This window comes from Peromyscus leucopus, chromosome 9, assembly GCF_004664715.2.
Source record: "Peromyscus leucopus breed LL Stock chromosome 9, UCI_PerLeu_2.1, whole genome shotgun sequence".
Taxonomy (NCBI): Eukaryota; Metazoa; Chordata; class Mammalia; order Rodentia; family Cricetidae; genus Peromyscus; species Peromyscus leucopus.
The window spans coordinates 66107260-66134580 of NC_051070.1; the positions used below are offsets into that span (position 1 = coordinate 66107260).

Genomic DNA, 27321 nt, shown 5'->3' on the forward strand with positions numbered 1-27321 from the left:
GTGTGTTCAGAAAGAGATGAATGGAGGAGATGAGTGTCTATGTCCTAGAAGGTTAGTGTGACTGAGACACAGGTGCGGCACGGAGGAGAAAGCAGTTGAGGTAGGAGTGACTCAGGGTGGCTTTTAATGCCAGCTCAAGGGCTCCTCAGATGAGATGAGTTAACCTCTCTAACATGCCGAGGATGATGATATCAGCAGGACACTCCGTGTTTTCCCTTAGAAACAGAGTTTGGGCTGTAACTTCTATCCTGATAGAATCTTTCAGAGGATGGCCAGAAGAGGTGACTAATCAGAAGGGGAGGTGGGAAGAAAGTCACATGATGATCCCATTTGCTAGATGACCCCTTTTCTGACTCTGTAGTTCATTTCAGGTTAGCTTGGAATTCAGGTTCAAGGTGGCCCAGGCTGACCTTGAACCCAAGGACATCCTCCTACCTCAGTCTCCCAAGAGCCAGGATTATAGGCACGCATCACTACACCTGGCTTGTAGTCGCTTTACACACTAATTGTAGTCGCTTTACACACTAATTTTTTACATTCTTATTTCCTTGTGGTGTTGGGTATCAAACACCAGGGTGCTGCTTATGGTACTCAAGTTTTCCACGGCTGAGCCACAGGACACAAGGTCTCCATTGCTGAGCTACAGCTCAAGTCCTTGTTTAGACCAGGCCTTGCTATATAGCAAAGGCTGCCCTTGAACTTGTGATCCTGCTGCCACCACAACAGGCAAATGATAATAACTCAATGTCTATAATTAGTACCTCCCAATGTTTCAACCTTTGTTTACTAGGCAAAGGAATGAACAAAACCCCCGTAGAAAAACCAGGTAATGGTATGCTACACGTTTTAAAGACTACGTTAATGTTTTTAATATCCAGGAATGTTAAATATACAACTTGGAGAAGGCTGGATATGGTGAGTCACTTCTATAATTGTACCATTTAGGAGGCAGAGGCCAGGGGATCCATGCACACTTGAGGCCAGCAAGATCCCATTTCAAAAACAAGCATTTATGTGTTATACACGCACACACACATATGCCACAGAGAACTAAGTGTTTTCTCAGGTCCATTATACCAAAACAAATCCACCTCTTGCTATATTTAATTTCCTTAAGACTGTTTCAGACAGAAGTATGGTGTTTGAGCTTCATTTCCCATCTATGAATATCAAGAAAGCTAGAGCTTCAAAAGGTCCTGGTGCCTGTCCCCAGGGCCTCACACAATTAGGAAATAGCTCTGTCACCGAGGTGCACCCACAGACCTCTTGGACCTTCGGTTTTTGCCTCAAGACAGGATCTTATGTGGCCCAGGCTCGCCTCAAACATGCTGTGTAGCTGAGGCTGACCTTGAACTCCTGGCCTTCCTGCCTCTTGCTGTAAGGAGCTGGCATCACAGGTGTGTGCTACACCTGTCCCTCTAGAGCCACCCCAGGAGCTGCACCCATTCTCACAACTCCCGTTTTCTTGTAGAAAAATGGGGTGCCAGCAGGCTGTCTCGTCAAAATTGTTGTTCTGGAGAAATGTTCCGAAGGGGAGGCAGAGCTTCAGGATAAGCAGATGCACCCAGGGAGCCTGCCTGCCCAAACTCCTCAATCCCAAACGGTCCCCTTGCAGGATTTGCTTAGTCCTTGTGCCAAAGCCCCGGTGAGGTGTGCCCCGGTGAGGTGTGCTCCGGTGAGGTGTGCTCCGTTCCTCCCCCAAGATAATCGTCTACCTGAATCCCAGAGGACAGGAGTACCGGTGAGAAGGTTTCCTAGCACTCTTGAAATGCGGGAGCCTCCAAGAAAGAAACTTGAATTTCTAGAACTTAGTGCAGTTTTGAAACCAAATCTTGCCTGGCAAGAAAGTCCTCCGTACTGGAAAATAAGCTGTGTCTCAAAAGCCGGTCTGAAAGCGTCGCCCTCTGAAGAGCGTTAAGGCTCATTAGCGACTGGAGGAGGCATAATCTGATCTCTGCCATTGACGCCTGGGGATCAAGGTGGCTGGCCAGAGCCATGAGAACGGCTTATTAACTCAGAAGGTTGAAATGGAGCTTGCTTCCAAAGGCAGGACCACGGCTGAAATCTAGAAGCCCCGGTCACATGGTCCCTGCAGATGCTGGGAGTTTGCACCTGAACCTCACCTTTCTTTACAGCTTGGAAAGGTACTGGTGTCATTTGGAAAGGACTCCCAGACACGGGCGTCAGTTACAGGAAGCCGCACTCCTAAGTAGCAGCATTTTGAAATGTCTGTGTTGGTTTAAAGAATAGCAGCTTACTGGACCTGGTCTTAGTCACTGAGGCTCACAATGGTCGCTTCAGTGGGGATGGAGGCGGTTGTGGGGGAGGGGGTGAGGGGGGGGGCAGAGGCTGCTGGGATGGCAGCATTGAGCTGGCACAGGGGCGTGCCCTGAAATTGGAGTTCCAAGGTCCTCTGCGGCATGTCACACTAGGCATGTGACACTTGTTTTATATGCTAAGATATTTTTTTTTAATATAGCTTTTTGTTGTTTCATTGCTGCCCGGGAATTGAATCCAGAGTCTGGTGCCTACTAGGCAAGCATTCTACCACTGAGTATAGCTTTAACTCTCTTAAATGTTTAAGAAAGGAAATCGGGTTTACTAAGGCTGTATTTATTATTTGTCTGTTTGTTTTGTGACAAGGTCTCATGTAGCCCAAGCTGGCCTGGAACTATCTGTAGCTAGGGTTGGCCTTGAATGTCTGAGTCTCCTGCCGTCGCCTAGCACTGGGATGACAGGTATTCATTACCACACACAGGCAAGATATCATTCACGTCTGATAAAATGTGCTTGTCTCAGTGTTCAGTACCATGTGCATGGGACAGATGTCTACACAGCTGGCCTGTGAACGACACAGGCCCGAGGGGCTGGAACCCATGTTTCATCTGAGAACTTGAGTTTGGGGAGGGGCGCTTAGTACAGTTTTGTTGACTGTGTGTGTTCCACAGCCATGGATCCAGTCAGTCATGGACAGAAACCATTTAGAAGAAAAGAAAAGAATATGGGGACTGACTGGGCAGGTGAAGGTGCATGTGGCTTGCCACCAAGCCTGACAAGCCTTAGTTCAGTCCCTGGGACCCACATGGTGGAAGGAAAGAAATGTCTCCTGAAAGTTGTCCTCTATCTCCACATATGCCAGAGTGTGCACTCACACACTAAATAAATCAATGTGATAAAAAAAAATACATCGGGCTGAAGAGGTGGCCCAGAGCTTAAGAGTTCCTGCTGTGCTTCCAGAGGACCTGAGTTCTGAGTTCCATCGGTTCCCAGCACCTACTGCCTATAACTCCAATTGCATAGGCACCAACGTCCTCTTCCGGCCTCACGGGCACCGGCACACATGTGACAGGCATTTAGACAAACACATATGCATATAATAAAAAAAATATAAAAAATTAACTCCACCCAAAAAACCTCAAACATTACAGTTGGGTGTGGCGGGACACGCCTATGATCCTAATATTTGGAGAGCTAAGGCAGGGGGATTACTGTTAGTTCCAGCTAGCCTGGGGTACATACATAGACAGTTGGATCCCTGGAAACACCAGGGCCAACGAGCCTGGTCTATGTGGTGAAGTTCCAAGCCAGTGAGAGACCCTGTGTCAAACAAAAGGTGGAAGGCACTTGGTGACCCACACTTGAGGCTGCATCTGACATTCATCAGAGAACTGCATATGTGTACCAGCACCCACACATGCACTCCTCCATTCCACCCCACAACCCAACTCCAAAAAAAAGGGGAAAGAAATCCCCCTGGAGTTCGAGTGACTATAGATTAGTATGAGGAGCTGGCTGGCAGCAAGATTGGGCCTTGGAATCCATGTACATGGTATACCCCTCTGTTTATTGAGTTTTTAAAAAAATTCTCTCATGTGTTTTGTAGATTTTAATAGCAACTTTGCGTGCATTTTGTCAGATATGTTTGTAAGTGCTTAGTGATATTAGTTCCATTTCAATAGCTCTGTCAAAAAGGACCCCTTCCAGTTGTTCCGTTCATTAGCCTGAATGTCCTGGGGTCTTGCTGAACTCACCCATTATCTCTAGCAATATTTTGGTAGTGGTTTAGGATTTTCTGTTTAGGCAGACATGTGTCTGAATAGTTTTCCAATTGCTATGACTCTTATTAATGTGCCGATTACACTGTCTCGTGTGGTATTGATCAGGAGTATAAGATCTGATACCCATGCTGCTGTATCTTGTTTTTTATTACGGGGGAAAGTGTTTTTCATGACTAATTGTGATGTTAGAGTTCCTTTTTAAATTTATTTTTGGTGCCTCTATCGGGTTGAGGAAATTCCCATTAATTCCAGTTTGTTGAGTATTGATAATGAATGGATGTTGAACTCTGAATTTTGTCAAATGCACGTTCTTTGTTCACTAAGAGAACTGTGTGGTTTTCTTTTTAATGTTATTACTGTATTTTCTTTCCTCCCTCCCCCTGTTTCTGGAGAACAAACCCAGGGCCTTGTGTATATGGTGAATTTTTATTGGATTATTTTAGAATGTCAAACCAACCTTGCATGCCTAGAATAAATCCTACTTGGTTATGATATATTACCCTTTTTTATGTTTTCTGGGTTCATTTGGTTAATATTTATTTATACCATAAATTCACACACACACACACACACACACACACACACACACACACGCACATGCTCACATGCAATTAGATGTCTGCTTCTACCATGTGGTTTTCAGGATTGAACTCAGGTAATCAGGCTTTGCAGGAAGTGCTTTTAGCTGCAGAGCCATCTCAAGGGCCTCAGTTGGTTGACTGGGGGGAAAAGGGTCCCAAGAGCAGACAAAAGAATCATAGACATCCTCCACTCTCACTGTTAGGAGTCTCACAAGAACATCAAGCTACACAACCATAACCTATATGCAGAGGACTTAGGTCAGACCCATGCAGGGTCCATGATTGTCATTTCAGTCTCTGTGAGCCCCTAGGAGCCCTGCTTAGTTGATTCTGTGGGCCGTGTTCTCCTAGTGTCCTCGACCCCTCTGTCCCCTACAGTCCTTCCTCCCCCTCTTCTCCCCACCCCCCAGCTCCACCTAATGCTTGGCTGTAGGTCTCTGCATCTACTCCCATCAGTTTGTTGTAAACTTTTAAACAATGGGCTTAGTTTCTTTAGCAGATGCAGGGTGGTGGGTTCCCTATTTCTGCCTGGATAACTTTGGAAGTTGTAGAGGAATTTGCCCATGTCATCCAAAAATTGAATTTATGGAAACATAGTTATTAGTAACATTCTTGTTGTCTTTTTGGTGTCTCAAGTTTGTGTTCATGTTTCTTCTCCATTCCTGATATCCATAGTTAGTCTCTTTCTTTTTTCCCCTCAAGTGGCTTATCAGTTTTACAAATCTTTTCAAAGAACTAGTTCAGTTTTATTTATTTTTCTCTCTAGTGATTTTTCCTTAGAGTGGACTGATTCTTCCGTCAACTATACTTCCTTCCTTTTGCTTATTTTGGATTTGATTTGTTTTCCTTTTTCTAAGTGCTTAAGCTACAAGTCTAGAAAATTGGTAAATTGGTTTGAGTCCTGCATTTTCTCTTCCTCCCTCTATACCCCCCTCCTCTCTCTTCCTGTGATTTCTACCTCTTTTCACCCTTGTTGGCTCCTCATTTCTGTAGAGTCTGGTGGTGTGCCTGACTGTTACTTATTGCCATGTACCCAATTAGTTGGAAGACTTTGTGCTGTCTTAAAGCAATGGTAAATGTATTTTACATTGGAGATACTTTGCAAAGTGCCTCTGGCTTTGTTCTCTCTTGATATTGGCCAGGGCTGCTGTCGCCCAAGGTTTAGTCAGACCTGGGGACATCACTTTCAAGATGGACCTCTCATCTCTGCCAAGTTTGTGAATGGAGGTTGTCGCCCCTCCTCATGGACTCTCATTGGTCACTTACTGTCTTCACTATAGACCAGCAGGTGAGTGATCTCACAGCAGCTGGCAAACACTGCAGTTTCCATGACTGAGTCTCAGAAGTCATGGAACCAGTCCTCCCTCATTGTGTAGGTCACACAGGGCAGACCTAGTCACTGTGAGCAGGGACTGTACAAAGGCATGATTTCTGGAGACAGGCGTCACCGGTGTCCATCTTAGGGACCAGCTGCCTTGCATCTCTTTGTCATTTTTATCCAACATTTCACTACAGCATCTGTCTCTCTTCTGACATCCCAGTCTCTAGATTTTCAATGGATCCAGTTCCACTGACTGTTTTCTTTCTTTTTAGTGTGTTTTCCTGTAATTTCCCCACTGAATGCTGACACTGATTCTTCCCGTTAGATTGTTGGTTTGAGGAATGAAGTCCAATCTATCTGGTTAAGAAATCAACTGCATCTTCCTATTTTCAAAGTTATTTGAAGTCTGCCATGAGCTCCAAATGCCTCTGCACCTTTATGTCCCTAATTCACAAGTCTCCCACAGCAGCAGCCATGTGGCTCCTGTACACTTTTGCAGTCAAGGAAAGCTCTGTTTGCCCTCCAGCTGCACCCAAACTTTCCTGGGAGCCCCCCCCCCCCAGGGAAGAGCTTTCTGAGGTAAACATCACTCTGTGTCTGGATCATCACACTAGCACACATACTCTGTTTGTACTTAGTGTTGCTCATCTCTTGCTGTGCATCGTTTTTATAAGTTAAATTTTGTCATCAGTATGTGTCAAGAAAAAAGCTAAATCATGAAAGCTCTAGCTTTAATCCATCACAGATGAAGGCATAGAAAACAGGGACACAGCATCCTTCTGCTGTAGCTGTCACGGACAATTTCCAAGACTTAGGATGGATGCTTGAAGCTATGGAGGATAACAAAGCCTGGATGTTCTCCATACACATACATACTGATGACAAAATGTAACTTATAAACTGCTTTCCACATCCCAGGTAGAAGTGGGACTCCAAGGTTTTACTTCATTTTATAAGCTGGATCAGAACACTAGTAATACTTAAAATAAGGAAAGTGGGCTGGATGTGGAGTTGTATACCTGTAATTCTAGCCACTGGGAGGGCTGAGGCAGGAGAATTATCGTGAGTTTGAGGGTGCTTGGGCTACATTAGTGGGCCTGAGGCCAGCCTTGGTTATAGTGTGAGACTCTGTCTCAAGAATAAACAAACTAAACCCTCATTTATTCAGAATTTTAGAAATGGGGCATGAGGCTGTCGCTCACAGAGCCCAGGTCCTATCCCAGTGCTGTATAAACTGATGTGGTTCTGCGTGCGCACCTATACCCCCAGCTCTTGGGACTTGGAGGCAGGGGGAGCCGAAGTTGCAGATTGCCCTTAGTTACATACCAGGTTTGATGGCAGCCTGAAGACTGAACATTTGTACTTAATAATACAGTACATCCATGTCTTCCATGTCCTTATCATACTGACCTTCACAACTATGCATTTCTATGGGTTGGGAAATCGTTTGCACGCCTACCATTCAATCATTAACTGTGTTTTTACAGTGGAGCATTAATGCCCAGGAAACAATATAATTTAACATATTGAGGTTATCTTTATGGGTTAAAGACTAAAATAATTATTATTGTAAATGTGTTACTATTGATTGACTGACTGCTAAAGGTTTGTGTCTAAAACAACTTAATGGGAGCTCGCTGGGCTGCAGTGGCCCCTTTCCCCGGCTTGTGTGAAAGCAGCTTGGTCGTAGCCCATTACAAAGGGCCACTGAGCACTCCTGGGTAACCAGGGACTTTCCACTGGACTGTCAAATGAGACCACTGCTCAGACTGTCACCAATCAGGGTATCCAGGGCAAGCCTTCTCTGCCAACCCCAGTGACAGAGCCCAGACCCGCTTGGGATTGCTGGTGCCTACTTCAGGAATCACTGTTTGCTCAAATAAACTGTTAAAATTTTAATGGGCCTCAGTTTGCCTTTTCAAGTGCTAGTAAAGCTTACTCCGATGCAAGGCTCAGCAAACCTTCTCTTTAAGGTCTGGGCCATAAATATTTTAGGGTTTGAGTCCGGGTAGAGTCTCTGTGGCATGTTTTTTTTAAATTTGTTTTTGTTTGTGTTTTATAATCTTTCATTGGGAGCGTGGAGGGGTGCTGACCCAGGGCCTTCTTTGCTGATTCCTGCTGACTACACAGGAGGTGCTTGTCCTTGTCCCAGGCCCCCTGGCCCCTCCCCAATTCACCACTTACAGTGCAGGTTGGTTCTTAGAGCTGTAAACTCTGGGATTCAGGGCTCAGCTCTGCCGCTGAGGTGACCTTGAGGTGGAAAGTAGCTTCTCTGTCCTACCATCCTGTGTAAAGAGGGAATAACTGTGGTGTGAGGATTGTGCTGCCATTCACCAACAGTGTTCCTGGATTCTCCCTCCTTTCAAACTTCTCCAATCCCTCTGCCTCAGCTTCCCAAGGGTTGAAATTGCTGTCCCCAGCCATTACTCTGGCCTAGTAAGAACATCCTTGAAGGCCATTCATAACTGTCCATCAGCATTTGTGGGAGACTGGCTCTAAGACCCTCTTATGATACCAAACTCTGAGCCCTTGTATGGCGTGGGGTAGCATTTGCACAGACATTATGCACACCCTCCCGTATGTTTTAAGTCATCCCCAAATGATTTATAATAATTCATACAACATGCTAAGAAAATAGTGGTTATATTGTCTATTTTAGGGCATGATAGCAACAAAAGAAATACATACATTCTCAGTAAAGACTTTTTTTTTTAATGCTGGAAGTAGAATCCAGGCCTTGTGTAGCATCCAACCACTGAGCTATATCCTCAGACCATGCGAATGATTTTTTCAGATAATACTAAGTATGGAATTGAGTTGACTTGTTACTACAAAGCAACAGAATGCCTTGTGCACTGCCCTTGTCAGTTTCTCTAGGAAGAAGTTTGACTCTTGTGAGACTGTTTTGATTTTCAGGTAAAGTTCCCCAGCCGGCGTTCCTCAGATAGCTTTTTGTTAACGGGAGGAAAACGTTGCTACTTGCTGGACCTCTTCAGTTTTAAGAGTTAATGGTACTGATGTCTGCAGGTTGGGTCCCAGGGGCCAGGAGTGCCCTGTCTGGCTTACAAATTGTCAAAGCTGCAAAGAAACACAGGAAATACTTTCAAGCAGAAAGAATTTGTTCAGGGGTGAGAAAAAAAAGGTTGTAATTCAGATGCAAGCTATGGCAGGCAATAGGTGTGCACAAGGGAAGGGAAGTTTTGTCAGCAAAAGGGAGAAGAGATTCAAGTAAGTCGCTTCCATCCTGAGGCCCTGGGCCTTGGGAACTGACTGAGACAGGGCTTGACATCAGCTGCCTGGAGGAGTGACGACCCGAAGAGCACCTCCCGAGTTGTGTGATACCTCCCAGAATGTTCCAGAGAAACTTGGACATAGCAGTCCATACATACAGGGCAGGTGAGCATGTAGCTGTGAAGGACGTTTTTTGGTGGGGCATTCTAGAAAGTCCTTGAGACAGTTCTTATCTTCTGCATGCAAGGCACCAGCTCTTCCTCCCTTTGCCCTCCTGGCTGTGGGTTTTGTCTGCTGCTGACAAAGAAGGACTTTATCTTGGTATCGGCAGTCTTCTGGACGCTGTAGAGCAGGTGGTGACAGGAAGAGAGTGTGTGTGGACCGAGGCCCTGGGCAAGGTCTCTGAGGTGTGTCATGATGAAAACCACCTTTGGGGGAAGAAGGTTCACTTGGCTTTGTCACACATCAGAGGTCTGGTCGAAGGAAAACGCATGGTCTTAGCGGTAGCACTGAGCGGGGAGGACGGTGAGGAAGAGAGGGGCTTCCTGGACACTCTTGGCTACTTGGTGATCAGAGAAGTCTGTTGTATCTTAGAGTCCCCACGGTCCAGACCCTAAGGACTGCAAGCCCCCTCTGCTTAGGGGTCATTCAGAAGAACACAGCTTCATTATTTGACTCGCAAAATGTGAAAAGCATTCTGTCCATCTTTCTTCTTACCGGAACTCTCTTTTTTCTGATAGTTCTCTCTTGCCACATTCAAACAGTGTGCTTCCAGACCTAGGCAGGAGGTGCTTTCTAGCTGTGTATTTGCATTTCCTCCATCCCTCTTCCCAGTTTCTTTTTTTTTTTTGGCCTCTTTTATTGGGCCATGTTTAGCTTTCAAAGATACAATGTAATCAAGAAATAAAATGTGTTACCATATACATACAACATACGAGGCAAGTTTTTTGCTGTAGTATGCAGAGTCACATACTTACTGCATGACCAAGTGATGGATCCCATAGACTACTGCTGTAGGACCAAAAAGATTATATGACAGCTGGAAGACCTCTTTGCCCATCGATGCCCTGATATCATATTGCAATGTGTCAATCATACCTGTGATGATGCTGTACAAACTGCCCTACCAAGGTGCAAGTCTTATACTAGTGGTACAATTACATTTAGTATATAATACTTAACCATCATAATAAATAACAATGATATTAGTATGTATATTTAATGTAGTATACTTTTTGTTTATTATTATTTTACTCTATTTATTTGAGATAGAATCTTACTGAGCCCAGGCTGACCTGGAATTTAAAAGGTAGTCTAGCTTGGCCTCAAACTTGTAGTAATTCTCCTGTCTCAGCCTCTATGTTATAATGGCTACAGGCCTGTACCACCACACCCAGCTTGTACTATGCTTTTAAATCATTATTTTAAAGTGTAGGTCCTGCACTTATAAAAAAAAAAAACTTCTCGTAGATCTTAGCATGGTGGTTAATCCTGTAATCCCAGCACTTGGGATGCTGAGGTAGAAGGATCAAGAGTTCAAGGTCATCCTCAGTTGCGTGTATAGTTGGAGGCCACCTAGGCTATGTGAGACCTTGTCATACACGCACCCCAGAAAACTTACTGCAAAACAATGTGTGTGTGTGTGTGTGTGTGTGTGTAAGTGTGTGATGCTGGCAGCAATCTTATACACCTCAAACTTACCATGTCTTGTTTTTACATGTGGTACTAGGGATGGATGGAATCCAGGCACCCCAGGCCCTTTCTCTCCCACTGAGTCCCTGCCTCAGCCCCCACCATGCCTCATGAGTGACCATGTGTAGCACCTGACCAGGACCAGCCAGCTTTGTGTAACTACAGCCTAGGATGGCCTCACAACCACACAATAACCTCCTCATGCTGCGCTCAGAAATATGTCTACCATCAAGTAACACATGACTGTATTAGGTTGTGTGACCAAACCAGAACTTGAGAAAGTGATTAGTCACGGTGTAAACAAAGGGCAGTGAAGCCACAGGTGGGAGAGGCTGGGCTTTGCATTCCACCTGATTGCAGGGAAGGCCTGAAAATGGCCAGCATGACTGGCCCTCCAGCGAGTGTTTACCTTACAAGCCCTCAGTGACGAAGCAGCTGGGGTATGACTTGCGTGTCTCAGACTGTGATCTGCAAAATCAGTAGGAAACTAGTCCATGGCAATTCGCTCTTTCTGGCCTTTGCCTTGCATAACTAGAATGAAGGCATGTCCCGGGCAGAATGGTAGAAGGCGGTGGACTCTGGTCCTAACCCGGTGAAGGTTAGCATAGGTCTGAATTTGACTTTACTCTGGCTTGCTTTCTTTCATCCAAGTTGCACATGGTGCCATGTGCTTTTAAGGATTCAGTGCCATCTTTTTTGACATCTGCACTCTGTGAGGCTGGGACCTGGCCAATTGAGATTTTGACCTAGGCTTCAGGGCGGATTGCAATGATGAGTGAATGTGTGCCGTGGAGGGAGCTTGGCTTCAGAGTGCAGGGAGATGGAACTCCGTCCAGGTGACAGACATACAGTGATGGCCTGAGGCTTGCTAGTGAGCTGCATGAGGATAGAAGATGAAGAAAGCTAGTGATGTGACATTGCTTAGGGTTGGGCCCACGGTCAGCCCTAGCACTTTGATTGACATTCCTCAGGCTGGCCAGCCAGTGTCTGGAAGGAATTCCAGAGTACCCTAGGATGGCCAGACACCCTGATAGTTGTGCCATAAACCCCATCCAAGGACTGAGGAATCTGGATGCAGACATCCATGGCTGGGCCCCTGGTGGAGCACTGGGAGTCTAATTAGTGAGAAAGAAGAGGGTTTATATGAGCGAGAATTGTTGAAGCCAAGGTTGGATAAAGCACAGGGACAAATAACCAAATGAATGGAAGCACAAGATCTATGAACCAAAGGCTGAGGGGCCCCCAACTGGATCAGGCCCCCTGAATGGGTGAGACAGTCATTTGGCTTGATCTGTTTGGGAGGCAGCTGTGCGTTGGTGCCGGGTCCTGGGCTCGTTGCATGAGTTGGCTGTTTGAATCCTGGGACTTATGCAGGGACACTTGGCTCGGTCTGGGAGGGGGGGACTGGACCTGCCTGGACTGAGTCTACCAGGTCGATCCCGGTCCTCGGGGGAGACCTTGATCTGGAGGAGGTGGGAATGGGGGGTGGGCTGGGGGGAGGGGGAAGGGGGCGAGAGGGGAAGAACAGGGAAATCTGTGACTATTATGTTGAACTGAATGGTGTTGTAAAATAAAAAAAAAATGTTGGCAAGTCAGACTTGGGGTTATATGTCTGTAATCTCAGCAGCTGGCCTTAGTAATCTTAGCAAGGTGGCCTGGACTCCATAGTGACTTCAAGGCTAGACATATAGAGTCCCTGTGTCAGCAAACAAGAACAAACACATTGGCGATATTAACAAAGTCCGGGTGCTAGAAAGAAGGAAAGGTCTAATGAGTTACCCCTAAACTCTCGCTACATTTTTACTCCTCTGCCCCGTTTCACTTCCTGTATTGTTTTTGCGTTCGTCACCACAATGGGTCCTTACTTATATAAGTTTGGTGACTGCTTCTGTAACCAACGGTAACTCTGTTCTTAGAGCCTGCGTGGTTCTTCTAGGGTCTTTGTAGCAGTCTGCCTTGTAAATACATCAGCTCAGTTAACTAATGAGTAGAAAGCAATGTTCTTTTTTGAAAATAAAATTTTGTTTTTTGTGTATGATTGTTTTGCCTGCATGTGTAAATGTGTGCCATGTGAATGCAGTGCAGAGGCCAGAAGAGGGCACTAGATCTCCTGGGACAGGAGTTATAGACAGTTGTGACTTACTGTGTAGATGTTGGGAATCGAACCCAGGTCTGTTGATAGAACAGTCAGGGCTCTGAAGGTAATGTTCTTATGGCTACTTCAGTACCTGCTTTAGGGCTGGAGCTCAGAGGGGGAATGTTTGCCTATTGTGGGTGACCCCACAGTTCCACTGATTCTTAACAACAACCTAACCAAACCAATACTGAGCTTTAACTAATCACACTGACTTCATTATCTCTCTACAGCATTCCTCCTGCTTTGGGTTACTGTTTAAAAGGAAGTTTCTTTAAAAAAAAAATTGGAATTTCTAGCCGAGGTGGCAGTGGCTCATGCCTTTAATCCCAGCACTCAGGAGGCAGAGGCAGGCAGATCTCTGTGAGTTCGAGGCTAGCCTGGTCTACAGAGCGAGATCCAGGACAGGAACTAAAACTACACAGAAAAACTCTGTCTCAAAAATCCAAAAAAAAAAAAAAAAAAGGAATTTCTAGATGAACACTCTTATCTGGCTGGCTCTTGATACATATTGCTGGGTGCTATATTATCTTCCTCTTCCCCTTTAAAAATTATTATTATTGTTGTTGTTATCACTATCATTATTATTGTCATTCTTATTTTGGTTTTTGAGACAGAGTTTCTCTGTGTAGCCCTGGTTGTCCTGGAACTCACTCTGTAGACCAGGCTGGCCTCAAACTCAGAGATCTGCCTGCCTCTGCCTCCTGAGTGCTGGGATTAAAGGAGTGCACCACCATGCCTGGTTTATTTATTTTTATTGTATGTGTATGTGTGCTTTGTCTGGATGTATGTATTTATACCATGTGTGTGTGTGCATAGTGCTGAAGGAGGCCAGAAGAGAGCATCAGATCCCCTGGAACTGGAGTTACAGATGCCTGGGAACCACCATGTGAGTGCTGGCAAATGGACCAGGTTCTCTGCAAAAGCAGCAGGTGCTCTTAACTGCTCTGCCAAATCTTGAGCCCAATTTTATTTTATTTTTTTGAGACAGGCTTTCTCTGTGTAGCCTTGCCTGTCCTGGAACTCACTCTGTAGACCAGGCTGGCCGCGAATTCATAGACATATACCTGTGGCTGCCTCCCGAGTGCTGAGATTAAAGGCATGCACCATCATCGCCTGGCCAGAGCCTAATTATTTACTGTTAAAGTTTTTATTTATTTTATGTGTATCAGTGTTTGCCTGCATGTATATCAGTGTACTGCATGCCTGCCTGGTGCCCTTGGAGGCCAGAAGAGGCACCAGATCCTCTAGAACGGACACTGTGGAACATTGTGAGCTACCAAGTGTGTGCTGGGAACCCAACTTGAGCCCTCTGCACTCCTTTCCCTTCCCTTCCCCTTTCCTCCCTTCCTCTCCCCTCCCTTTCCCTCTTCTTTCTCTTCCCTCCACTCCCCTTCCCTCCCCTCCTCTCTTTTCTCTTCCAAGACAGAGTCTCATATAGTCCAGCAAGGCCTCAAACTTGTTATATAGTTAAGGCTGAACTTGAACTCCTGATCCTTGCATTTCTTCTTCCCAAGTGTTGGAATTACAGGTGTGTACCACCACACTCAGCCCAACCTTGATATTCTTGCTTGTCAAGTTTGCTTGGCTACATCTATAATTCCAGCACTTGGGAGGCTAAGGCTGGAGGTTCTCCCGTTTGAGGTCAGCCTGGTCAACATACATAGTAAGGCCTTGTCTCAAAAAATAAAAATAAAAATAGAAACAAGCCTAATGACCTTGCTGTCCTCTGAGTTTAAAACAGAAAGTCCAAATCCCTGAAGAGGACCCCACAGAACATTCTTAGGAGGATGGAACAATTGATTTCTGATATAGACTTTTGACTTTGTGCTAATTATATCATCAGTGTAGGCAGAATCTAATTATCCAGTATGGTCTACAAATTGTAGGTTGTTCAGTTCATGCTCAAAGTAAAAATGAGTATGTATCTGAATATTTTTATAAAAATATGTTAAATAGAATAGACAAATTCAAGTTAGGAAAATAATTGTTTGATCTTATTATCAGGCCAGAAACACAGGATGCCACTAAGAGTGGCCATGACACACACACACACACACACACACACACACACACACACTTTCAGTGCTGGAGACCAACCATAGATAGGGTCTCATGCTTGCTGAGTAAGCCCCTATGAAGGCACAGCCCACCTGGCACACATAGTTAAAGCTTCAGAAACATCGAGGGGATTTAACAAGTGTGACATTTGCTCCCACTTACTTTCCCCTAAGTGTTTTCACTCATGGTCGTTGTTGTGTGGTGCTGCTCTCCAAGTCCATTAGATCCCGCGTACTGTACCGAGCACACCAGGGCCTCTGCCTGTTTAAAAGGCGAATGAGGAACTCTTCCCAGCAACTTAATATTGATAAGGAGCTCCTGGGGCAGACTTCCGTGCTGGGCCCGGACCACGGGACTCTGGCGTTTGGGTGGCTGCACGCAAAGTTGTCCGTTATTGTTTGTTTGGTTTTCCAGGGGTTTGGGCTTCCTGCCACTCACCCTGTAGCTTCAGCCCCTGGGGGGACTTCTAGCTGCTGACTCTGCACTGCCTTAGTTGTTTATTTTCATTTGAATGTCGATGTCCAGAAACTGTGAGGTGCCGTGGGTGGGGTGGGATCAAAAGGCTCCTTTCAGTTGATGGCCTCCACTGTCCCAAGCAGAAGCCTTTCTTCTGTCACTCGGAAGCCATGGCAATCGGCATCAGTGAGTTGTCTACACACCTGGGATATGGGTCATCGAGACTGTCACTTTGATCCTCCAAAGGATGGGGTATGAGCCCTGCCTTCTCCTTGCCCAAGGTGGGCAATGCTGTGTGCACAGGGAACTTTGGACAGATCTCTCTGCCCGTGGTGGAAGGTTGGAATGAACTTCGTCAGAGGCAGCTTTAAGTTTTTCAATTCCTTTAATTAATTTAAGTTTCTTTAATTCAATGGACTCAGCATGTCAAGTCACCGAACTTTGGGTATCATTTTCTGAGCTCGACAGTAGCCTTATCTGGAATTGCTAGGAACTGAATAGCAAAATTCCATCTGGGGTTGGGGGAACCGGGGTGGCGACTGGTTTATGAGAAGGGCCAGGAACACTTCCTTCCTCCCAGCTTTCCCTCTTATTCTTTCCTCAAGCTAAACCTTGAGATACATGTTTTGGTTGTGAAAAAATATCGCTAATTATAGTTATTTACCCAAACGAGGACACCATGCATGGATGATGTGTGTTGTTACCAGGGCCTGGTCAAACCATTTGTCGTTGTCCTCTGCTTTATCAGTTTGTTGTTTGTGGAACACGAACGGACTTCATAACTTAGCCATTGCAGAGGAGGTCACAGTTCACCTGCAGCTGGAGAAGCAGGCATGGTGGGCATCATGTGACTGCTGCTTGGAACCTCAGGTGAGCGCTGAGTCACCGAGTGAGTGAGCGCTTTAACAGCTACAGTTATGGCAGAAAGTGGAATTATGACAAATATACATCCAGTCCCTTAAAATTCTATTGAGCCAGGCATGGCAGTGTGTGTCTGTAAGCCTAGTACTCGGGAGGCTGGGGTGGAGAATCTCAAGATCAGTTATCATGGGCCATTATAGTAAGCCAGCCTGGGCTACAGGTCAAGATACTGTCTTAAAAAACAACCCCAACAAACAAACAAACAAACAAGCAAACAAACAAACAAGCCCCAAACTCTATTGTCTGTCTCATCCCTTAACTGGGGCAGTTCCCGGTAGCCACTGTCAGCATCCAGCTGTTGTCCTTTGTAGAGCTCAGGACCATCTACTGTGCTGTTCTCTTTGTGCTGGATGCTTTTGTTTGGCCGTCACTCTCTCCCCAGCCCACAGGCAGGGGATCCCTTCCCCAGAGATTAAGAAACTCAGGGAAACCGGTGCCTTTCACTAATTACATTGTGAGTGAGCGGCAAGAGACTTCTCTTTTTCTTACAAACAATGAACTTGGTTGTGGTACTTTCCTGAGAAGACATTGGAATATGTGGGAGTCATTGTTCTGTTGTATGAACAATGATAAAATGAGGACTGAAGTATCGGTTACCCTGAGCCCGCTACCTCCCATGCCACCCTTTAATGCCTTTCCTCCTCCAGTCTCTGCATTATTTCCTGTGTACTCCTCCTAGTAACACTGTGACCAGGATTTCTGTGGCATGCTTGTTGCTTTGTCACAGAGACCTTGTTACTGTGTTGGGGAGGCAGGCCCGGGACCACAGCCTTGTCATTCAGATATGCTCTTAGCTTCCCCATGGGCTTTGATTCCATCCTGCAGTGGGGAAAAAAATTCTTGTCTGAATGATTCACTAGTGGTTCAAAGTCTAGAAATTTCCACATAAAGTGTACCAGCCTAGTGACTCCTTAAAATAAAATATATGGCAACAGAGAGCATGCTGACGGGCCACTGTGAGATCTGACCTGTGTGCTCTGCCTGCTGACTCTTCAATTTGTGACCATGCATCACTAATTTCATGCTATCTTCCTTCACATGATGAGAAAAGTGGAGTATTTCTTTCCATACCTCAGTCAGTAGGGGGTGGGTGGGTGTGAATCAGGCTGAAGGTTGTAATTTTGACTCAACTTCTTTCTGTCCCAAACCCAATCCTACCAGCACCTAAAGAAAGAAGCCCAGTAGGGAATATAGAGAGTATCCACCTCCCCAATGCCAAGGGGCCAGCTGGCTTCCAATCCAGTTTGCAGCTCTGACTCCTCTCACCTGCCTGGCCCCACCCAGAGTCCAGAGGTTCCCTGGGGGTTCTCATCCTTCTCAGCAACTCAGAACTCACACATTTCACTGGCTGCTTGGGCCTAGGGTGCACAGAACATTCCAGTAGGGTGTCTTCTCCCCACTGGACATTTCTAAAAGGGTTGCTTTAGTGAGACAGGAGTATGCTTGAAGACAGCTGCTCTGTCCTTAGCCTGCTGGACCTCCTTTTTCTAGAGGTGCAGACAGTGCTGGAGAGAAAGGTCTGGGCACGGTTAGTCTCCCCTTTGCATGTGGAGGTAGAGATAATGCGGACTCCCCATAACGCTGCAGCAAGGAGGAAAGAGCCACTTGGCGCATATTCAGGCTTAGAAATACGCAAGTGTGGTATCTATCTGCTGTCACTGTCATCAGTGACTGATTTCCTACAACATCTTGAGCATCTCCAGTCTGAAACTACAAAATTCATAATGCTCAGAATATGTGAGATTCAGGAGCATTTAGATTTGGAGATTTGTGAATTAGAGATGTTCAACCATCAAAGTCTACGCAAATATTCTAAACCCAAGAAACTGAAATGCAGAACACTTCTTGCTCCAAGATTTTAGGACAGGAGATATGCAGCCTGAATAGTCATTACTATGGTTTTTTTTGGTGTGTGTGTGTGTGTGTGTCTTTTTAATCTATGTGCATTTTTGTATACAGGTTTACCAAAGTGAAAAAATTATTGAATATGCATTCTTATTTGAAAAAAGTCTTGTTTGCTTCAAAAAGAGCATATGTGGGGAGCTGAAGAGAGTTAAGAGCAATTGTTGCATTTGTGAGGGCTGGGTTTGGTTCCCAGAACCCACCCTGACTCTAGTTCCTGGGATCCAATGCCCTCTGACCTCCACAGGCACCAGACACACATGGTACACATACACACATGCTGGAATGTTCTGTGCACCCTAGGCCTGAGAGCACCAGACACACATGGTACTCTTACACACATGTTCTCAGAATGTATGAGAGATGAGGGGAATGCTAATAGGGGAGATGGCTTAGCTCTGTACCAATGTTTTAGGCCCTTTCAGCCAATGGCCTTCTCCAGGGCCAGTAGGTATAAAAGACTGACCTCCAACCTAAACTTGTCCAATGTGCTCTAAATGCTGAGTTCCTCTTGCTATGCTTTGAATATACATTGTCCCCGGGAACTCTCTTTGAAATTTAACCTTTATTTTGAGATAGTAAGAGGTGGGGCAAGTGAGAACTTTCAGAAGTAACTAGAGCCTTCCCTTCATGAGTGGATCAATCTACCCATACAATGGGTCTGCCTTAAAAACCAGCTTGGGTCAGATGTGTCAGTGCACACCTGGAATCCCAGTATTCAGAGACTGAGACAGAGTGATCGTTGTAAGTTCAAAGCTAACCTGGGCTATAAGGCAAGACTGTTTCAATAAACAAACAAGCCAGCATGGCCAGGCCTCTCTCTAAACACCTAATACCCTCTGATACCTTCAACTCGGCCAGCAAGGAGGCCATCACCACATGAGGCTCCTCAACCTATGGCAAGAACTGTGAGCTACATCAAAACTTCTTTGCCTTCAACTCTTCCGTGTCTGTGGTATTGTGTTGTTAGTCATAGAAGATGGACTGAGACACCCCTCAAGGTCTGTTTATATTGTGCTCAGAATCAGTTGGGTGTAATAAAGGCTGTAGGGATGGACCTGATCTGCTCTGCCCCTGTGGGAGAACCCATGCCTTGCCAGCATGGCTTTCTGTCTCCTGGGAGGCCAGGCCTTGGTGCAAGGAGGAAAAGGGTCCCATTCAGACCTTGACAAGTTTCCTGAAGATAGATAGACAGACAGACAGACAGACACCACCCTTCCCCCACGCCCTGGCGCCCCCCTTCACGGTTTTGAAGGCAAAGAGTACTGTAGACATCTTACCTTTGGCCTCATGATGAGAGGATACAAGAAGGAAGGTGTAGCTGAGAGAAGCTGCAGCTGCTGTGGGACTTGCACCCCAAGTTTCCCCAGGTCTAGTCCTCCTGTGTAATGAACCAGAATTTCTTCTTTGTTCCAGGCAGGTTGGACTAGGTGTTTGAGCGCTTGTAGCTGAAAGTACTTGACTGGTAACTACAGGAAATGGCATGTTGGCCCAGACCTGACCTTCTACAAGGCTTTCTGGTCACTTTCAAAACCCGGTTGCAGGATTGGGTGTGAAATATTGCCTGTCTGTCTTCAGGGGCATATAAAGAAGATTAAAGTAGTTGTATTTATAAATCACTCTTGGGCTTGCTGATGTGAGCCACAGTGGCTGCTTATAGTGTGTGTGTGTGTGTGCGCGCGTGTGTGTGTGTGTGTGTGTGTGTGTGTGTGTGTGTGTGTGTGTGTGTGTGTACACTGCGGTTCATACCCAGAGTTGTTTATGCCAGGTGAGAACTGGCACTGATGTTTACACCCAGCCCCACTGTTTACTTTTATTACAGGTAAATGCAGCCATAGTTTGTATTGGGTGATTTTGGATTTTATATGAATGATTTCCGTCTGTGTTACTCCACAACTTGTCTTCATTCATTGCCATGCTTAAATATTGCACAATGTAGCTAATCTCGGTTGATAGGTGTCTGGAACTATTAGCTTATTGTAAGTTGAATTATAAAGAATGCCAAATGCCAGGCATGGTGGTATCTGCCTGTAATCCTATCACTCAGGGGGTAGGGGCAGGAGGATTGGAGGTTCAAGGCCAGCCTAGGCTACATGAGACCCTGTCTTAAAAAAATAGATTTTATACATTTATGAAATTCTCAAAGAATTAATAAGATACTATATTTAAATAATAAGAATACTTTAGTGAGTATTTACACATGTATACACATATGTATAAATGTATTTGTATGAATAAGATATGGAGTAATTAAGTATACATGTGTACAACTTACATACACACACACACACACACACACACACACACACACACACACTTTTTTTCTGGAGCATACCAAAATTTATTTTCTCACCAGAGCTACCTGAGAGATATAAATGTTTGCCATTCTGGGGAGGGTCCTGTAATCTGTGCTTCCTTTATCTGAAAGGCTGAGTATTTGAGCAGCTTTTAAAATCCTTCTCTGCCTGTGGTATAGAGCCTGTCTGGACCATGTAAGTAAGATCTTTTAACAGTTCTTTAATGGATTCATGCTAACTGCTTTTGTATTTTATGCACTGAATCCTTTGTTTTAAGAGTGCCCTGCTGTGTTCTTGGTGTCCTTTTATGCACATAAATCATCATTTCTGATGCGGCTGAATCTATCAACATTTTCCTTTGTCTCTTGTGCTTTTTAATGCTTGTTTAAGAGTTTCTTGTCACCTCTGCCAGTAGGACAGCTGGGAGCCCTTGAGGTCCTGACTTCAGGAGGCACGAGGATCATGACTGCCACTGTCTGGTAAGCTCATTATGGGCTAGTGCCAGGTCTGTGCTGAGAGGAGATGTCCAAAATAATGTACAAGTAGGAGTGATGTGAGCCCACCTGCTTGAGAGTGGCAAAAACCACAGTGTGATCTGTGTCTTTGTTTTTTCTGACTCTTGCTCAAGGGCTGAATTGCCCACTTGAAGGCCCTGGGGGTGGGAGGGGTGGGGAGGTGGGCGAGGGGAAGGGGGTCTCCAAATGCTTGCTAAGGGCTCTTTCCTTTCTTAAGGGAGAAAATGAAACCTAACCTCCCAGTTGTTCCAGAGGGGTGCTTAGGAACTCTTCACCCCGGCCCAGCCCCAGAAAACCTTGCACACTGAAGTGTTTTGGTTCAATGCTGAACCGTGGTGTGTTTGTTTCTCTGAGGTTCAGGGGTCCAAAGAGGTTGGGTGACTTGCCTGAGTTCACCCAGCGGGTCAGCAGGGTGGGGAGTAGTTGTGGAATCCTGTGACTCCTAGCTTAGTTTTCTGGCTCTGCTCACGCTGTTCCCTGCTGTGACATTTTTGTTTATTCGTCCTTTAGCTGCTAAACTTGGTGAATAGTTGGGATGTTTAAAAGTCCTAATCCTTTAAATTGCAGCTATTGTCTGCCTTAGAACGTTTGGAGGGACTGTTAAAGAAATTATTTTGCCTTTCTACACAAACTGATGTTGTTGGTACAAGTTGAACATCCCTAATCCAAAAAATCTAAAATCCAGAATGTTCCCAAACTCCAAATTTCTTGAGTATGGACACGATGGCACAAATGGAAAAATTTTACAATAATTTCTTATAAAACTTTATTCCATTCATACATATGCTTAATAACTCAGGGTATGTGGGGAAGGCACATGTAAGTGAACTTCTGTCACTGGGACAACATGTCTGAGACTGTCAGTGTAGACAGAGGAGCGCTTAGTTTAAGCTCAGTCTCCGAGGTTTTATCTGTGCCTGTTAGAGCTAACGATGTTATAGTGGTTCACAGAAAGGAAGAGGAAATGAAATTACCCTGTAGGTGAGCTTTAGTAGAGGAGGCTCATGGCCACGGGCAGGCAAGATCTGGCCTTGAAATGGGAGAGTATTTGGAGAGAGAGGTTGTGTGGTGACTGATGGTTCTGAAAGGAAAGGACTGTCACTTCCCAGGCCATTAGGACAGCTACAGTAGCACACCACAGGGAGCACGGTGGGGCCTGAAAGGAGAGAGAGCCTTCGATTCCTTCAGTTCTATGGAGCAGGAAAGGTGTAGCATCGGGTCATGCAGTGGGGTCCTGAAGAGATGGGGCAGACTCTTCAGTTCCGACAGTTCCCTTTAGATCCCAGGGAACACGGTACAGTTTCTTGCTCTTATAGGGCTTATTTTAGGGTGGGTGGGTGTGTCTTTACACTACAGGCCTACTTAGAAGTCACAAGGCATCCATAAAAGTAAAGTTAGAGGGGTGGAGACATGGTCTGGAGGTTAGGGACACTTGATACTCTTGTCAAGGACCCCAGTTTGGTTCCCAGAATCCATATCAGGCAGCTCACAAGGTCCGGGAGATCTGATGCCCTCTTCTGGTCTCTGCACGCGCGCGCGCACACACACACACACACACACACACACACACACACACACACACACATTGCACCACAGATAATTCATGGTTATATTGAATCTGAGCAGTGGCAAGACCTGCAGGGTCACAGAATGCTTCTCCTCAGCTCTCCTTGGAGAGGGAGAGACTGAGCTTGGACGGAGAAGGGGACAGCTAGAGGGTCTAATGATGTAACAATGACCACTGGACTCTGCTGCTCTGGGCTTACTGCATCTCAGCCAGTCACTTCAAGAGTGTGTAGCAGAGATTTGTCACTTCATGGCTGCCAGGAAATGGGGGTGGCGGGGGTGGTGGTGACGGGGTGCACCAGGGTCTTCATACCCTTTCGGGACGCGATCCCAGTGACTAACTTCCTAACAAGAATCCCATCTCTTGGGCCTGGCGGTGGTGGCGCACGCCTTTAATCCCAGCACTCGGGAGGCAGAGCCAGGTGGATCTCTGTGAGTTCGAGGCCAGCCTGGGCTACCAAGTGAGCTCCAGGAAAGGCGCAAAGCTACACAGAGAAACCCTGTCTTGAAAAACCAAAAAAAAAAAAAAAAAAAATCCCATCTCTTTAAGTGTTGTGTAGCTTTTTCTTCCCCAAGCACAGCAGGCATCTTTGTATCTTCCCACAATTTCAGAATTTATCGAGTAACAATACATTCACAAGGAACCTCTTATTGTCCGCAGTTTGCCAAGTAGTCTTGATATCCCTTGATAGCTGGCCAGTGGCAAACAGATTCTTTTCTTCTAGTCTTAATTGCTAGAATGAACTCTAAGATCACCTCACACAGGGCTATCTATCTCCATATGTGTGGAGATTATAGAATGGCAACAAAGGGGCTAAGAGGTCCGAAGAGTTCCAAGAAGGCCTTGCTGGGGCAGAAGCAGAGAGTCACTGCAGGTGCTTCAGTAAGAGAGAGGTATACTGCTTGGAGGGCTGCCGGAGTCCACAGAGCTGACGTGTAAACAGTGGGAGGCAAGGAGTAAGGCTGTGGGGACTACACCGAGATGAAGCCCTGGGCACATGGGAGCCGTCTGCCTATCCTTCCCTTGATGCACACATTGGTGGTCAGATAACAGGTTGGCTGGGGACATACCCATCACATTAGGTGGCTCGCTCTTGTAGGGTCCAGGTAAAGGCATGTGGTATGTGTGGTGAGTTCTTAGACCTGTCTCTCCAGATAGGGTTTTGATGCACTCTGTGCCCATGTGTCTCCAATCTGCTTCGGTAAGGTTACTTGTAGGGATAAGCTGCGTATCACTCTGTTCCTCGTAGATGATGTTAAGTGCCCAATGTGATGCAGTCATCCCTCCTCTGCATTCAAAATGGAGCCAAATGCTGAGTGCAAAATGGGGTCCCAGGGCAAGACACAGCCTGAAAACTACTGTTTCACACAACATGAAGTCACTCGGAGCAGGGCACAGCCCGTCTCCACACATTCCCTTTTTTGTGGTGGAGGTAGGAGGCATACAGATCATGCAATCCCCAAGACTCACAAAGTCTTTTACCAAAGTCATGTAAATGGTAACCAGCTGCTGGGAGAGGGGATGCTTGAGTGGTAAACTGAGGCATCATCCGTGTTGGGGTGGTTGGTGTGCCTGCAGATAACCCCTGTAAACTTAGTAGCCCAGCAAACTGGACTTAGATGCTGTCCTTTCTTTGATCTGGGATCTTTGGGTACCCTCTCTATCTGGGGTGAACAGAAAGAGACTCCCTAGATAAAGCTACACAGTGTAAAGGTTCTGTATTCTCCAGTGGCTCCATAGGCTGGTGACCATTCCATGGGTCTTTGGGGAGACATTCTAGATCTAGACCAGATCACGGTATACATGAAACAGTAACCCAGTTTTTCATTTAGACAGGTATCCCAGCACCGTGGTGTCTTATTATGTGTAAGTTAATGTTCCCAAATCTGAAAAATGCCCCAATTTAAAACACTTCTGGGTCCCACGTATTTCAGATATGGGGTTCTCAACTTCTCTGTCATTGAAAAATAAGAGCAAATGAAATAAACATTTGAAAAAAAATTAATTGACTAAAGGGGACGTTTGGGCAGAAAGCATCATTGTCATTTTGAAAAGAGTCATGAGTTTTTCTCTCAGGTGATAGTGAAGGTGGCCAACTGTAGGTTTGGGTTTTTTTTTGTTTTTTTTGTTTTTTTTTGGTTTTTCGAGACAGGGTTTCTCTGTGTAGCTTTGCGCCTTTCCTGGAGCTCACTTGGTAGCCCAGGCTGGCCTCGAACTCACAGAGATCCGCCTGCCTCTGCCTCCCGAGTGCTGGGATTAAAGGCGTGCGCCACCAACGCCCGGCTTGTTTTTTTTTTTTTTTATGTGAAATGTTTCATTATATTCTTGAAAGTTGTCTGGGATTTCCTGATGTGAAGTGGAATCTAGAACAAATGTGACTAGTCTATATCAGATTAAAAAACTTTCCAGACAGCGAATGGCATTTTGGGAGAACATATATAATATCAAAACACATTTCAAAAAAGGTAATGTAGCCAGGCATACACCGGCACTTGGGAGGCAAAGGTAGGAGGATCTCTGAGTTCAAGGCCAGCCTGGTCTACATAGAGAGACCTTGTCTCAAAAACAAAACAAAACAAAAAGTTAATGCATAAAGAACTTCTATGAAACAAAGATACTAGAAGTGCAATGTTAAGATGTTGGCTGGGCGGTGGTGATGCATGTCTTTAATCCCAGCATTTGAGAGGCAGAGGCAGGCAGATCTCTGATTTCAAGGCCAGCCTAGTCTACAGAGTGAGTTCCAGGACAGCTAGGGCAATACAGAAAAACCCTGTCTCAAAAACCAACCAGCCAACCAACCAGCCAACCAACCAGCCAACCAACCAACCAACCAAACAAATAAGATGGCCAGACATTAGGAATGACTGATTCACATACAATGCACAAGAGCTCAAACCCATGGAAGTCTGAAGCATTTCCTCCTATCAAATTGGTAAAAATCAAAGATTGTTGAAGCAGCCTTGGTGAGCGTGTGCCCCCATGCTCTTGGTGGTGGAGTGCCAGGCCAGAGAGTTCCAGTGGATTCCCTTATACCAGTGCCTTAGGGCCCCCATGACAAATCACCACAAACACAAGAGAAATGAGTTCTTTGGGTTCTGAAAGTCCAGCATTGGCACCAGCAGGTTGCTCCCTGCAGCAAGTGTGAGCCAGTGTCACGCCTGCGCTTTCCCAGCTTCCTGGGAGATGGCCTTGGTATCCTCAGATAGAAAGCCGCCTTGCATCAATCTATGCCTCCATCTTAACATGTCCTGCTCCCAGTGCCCTGGTCTCTCTTCTCCGACCCTTCCTCTCCTTCCTCTTAGGAAGATATCAGTCACTGGATTTAGAGCCTCCTCTAGTCTGATGCCACAGGTCCACAAAAGACCTCATCTTAACTTTGTTCTATCTATAGAGACCCTATATAGAGGTCTAAGTTGGGTCACATTTATAGGTACTAGGGGTAAGGACTTCATTATAATCCCTTTTGGCATGTCATCTTATTTGTTCTAAATGGGTGGACTCTGTAGTCTCAAGCCTAGGATCCTGCCCTTTAGAAACAGTCCCCATTGGCACAAAAGCTTCCATTCTGTGTGTTCATCACTGCAGTGTTTGTAATGTTGAAAGCTAAAAACAAAAGTTGAGTAGAGGGCCAGGGTGATGGCTCCGTGAGTAAAGTCACTTGTCACCAAGCCTGACAACCCGAGTTCTGTTCCTGGGACCCACATGATGGAGGGAGGGAATTGACGCCTGCAAACTGTCCTGTTTCCCACCTGCACACCATGGCGTATACACGCATGCACGCATTCATGCACGCGCACACACACACACACACACACGCACATGCACACATACATACACACACACACACACACAAATGCAATGATGACATTTTTTAAGAGGTGAGTAGAGCTGGTGTTGTGGCTCATGGCTGTAATTGTAGCACTTGGGAGCCTAGAGAGAAGATTACTGACTGTTTAAGCCTGAATGAAGAGAGAGGTCTAGGCAAGCCTGTCTTAAACAAACCAAGACAGGTGGTGAGTGGTGGGTGGTGATTTGCACTCTTTCTAGGTTGACATAATCCTCTAAGAGACAAACACACAGAAGGGTAAAGGAAGTTTCCATAAAACCCAAAAAGATACTGTAAACCTTCTCTTTGGACCCTTTCTGGAGCCACAGCTAAAGCAGAAAGAAGAAATATCAATTTGATATAAAAATGATGTGTTTTTAGGAGTTTAATATTCCCTAAAAACTAGCTTTTCACGAACTATGAGAAATTAAAAATAGAAAAGTCCAGCCAGTGATGCTGTTTACATTTGACCACAACCTTGAACTGACAAGCTAATGATTGTTCTTAGCTCCTGAATTGTCCCTTATTTCTTAACAGAAGACTAAATGTCTCCGAAGTGCTCCGTGGGCCCTTCCCTACTGTTACCCACCCCTTCTCCTTGAAGGGCACCATCGCTACAAATTTGATGGGTAATCTTCCTGTCTGTATTTTAATACTCATCGTACATATTTAAGTTTGATTTAAACGTGGCGCGCTGTGTATATTTTTGAAATTAGTCTTCTGCTTTTTGAAGTCTGTTCTTACTGGCACATCACCTCC

At 45.6% G+C, this 27321-nt stretch overlaps 1 protein-coding gene and 1 non-coding gene across 3 annotated transcripts in view; both read left to right on the forward strand.

Annotated features, from left to right (window-relative positions):
* Window positions 1–27321, forward strand: part of Cryl1 (crystallin lambda 1) — a 114707-nt gene that overhangs the window by 26669 nt on the left and 60717 nt on the right. The gene's annotated exons all lie outside the window — the stretch shown is intronic.
* LOC114693909 lies at window positions 26771–26893 on the forward strand. Its single transcript, XR_003734621.1, has one exon. It is a non-coding gene; the product is annotated as a small nucleolar RNA SNORA26 (small nucleolar RNA).